Consider the following 1265-nt stretch of genomic DNA (forward strand, 5'->3'; position numbering starts at 1 on the left):
TGGTATTCGAGATATTAAGTTTTTTTCGAAAAGGGGACTCCCCGGCCTCTGCATCAGAACAATGCATACGGCCACATTTATAAATAAAATAGGTTCAACAAGATCTTGAGATATTGTCAAGTGAGAAGCCATCAGCATGTCGCTACGTAGCGGGCATAGTTGTGCATCCTTCATGAGTTAAGATTGGGGGAAAATATTTCTCTACAAACTTTAGGCCTTTGACAAACCTTCTACAAGAGGACTAGGACATTCGCTCCTCCCTTAATAAAAGTCTACTTTCACAATTCGGACATTGCAGACTTTATCACCGAAAAATAATCCATAATTTGGTCTACCTGTGATGTAGTTCCTTCGTTGAGACATTGCCTCTTAATTATTGTTAGACATCTTCATCCCCCCCCCCCTCCCCTCCTCACCCTGCCCCAGCCTTTTTTTTTGCAGGCAAATCAGAGAGCTTTTACTCAACAAAGGAGTTGTCCCGGCAGCCAGCGAGAAGGCTGCTTACCAAGAAACTAGGAGTCTCGTCAAGCCAACAGTCAGTCACATTCAAAGTGCATGCACATTTTGCACAGAGATGCACCGGCAAGTTTGCTGACCTGATTACATGTTGAATCTCATCCTACCCCAGCCATTCCCATATGTCCGAGCGGACAGCGCGGACCCCCCATACGCAGCTCATTAGTCGCGAGCAAACATTACGAAGGGCCCGGACACCAATTCATAAGTAAACTATACCTTTTTTACATGCTTCATTTACATATCATAACAATCTTAATATAGGTCACGTACATTCGACCCGGCAAAACCAAAAAGACAACAACGAATCATACCAGCGCAATCACCCTGGATACGTCATCAAACTCTAGATCTAACACCCCCACATGACTAAGACGTCGGAGAAGAAAAACAAGCCTGCCATCCACAAACACGATCCACCATCTTTCAGATGTCGTCGATACAGACCACAATCTGTATCCTCTCCTGGACTACTTCCCAAGCTCTACACCGATGTTGGAGCAAACATCATCGCAGCAGCAAAGCTTGAGGACACAGGTCCACCACGAGGATGTTGCCGCCCCCGCACCATCATTACTTAAACAGACTGGCTTCCTAATTCATCCCCAACCATAGAACCAATTGTCTTAGAGTAGGATTTGAAGAAACTTTATTCAACGTCGCCATCGCCACCGTCTAAACAAAGACAATGAACAAACTAATAAAAACCTAAACTAAATTGCGAGAGCCTAAAAACGGTCCACACGCGT

This window comes from Triticum dicoccoides, chromosome 3A (genome assembly GCF_002162155.2).
Source record: "Triticum dicoccoides isolate Atlit2015 ecotype Zavitan chromosome 3A, WEW_v2.0, whole genome shotgun sequence".
Taxonomy (NCBI): Eukaryota; Viridiplantae; Streptophyta; class Magnoliopsida; order Poales; family Poaceae; genus Triticum; species Triticum dicoccoides.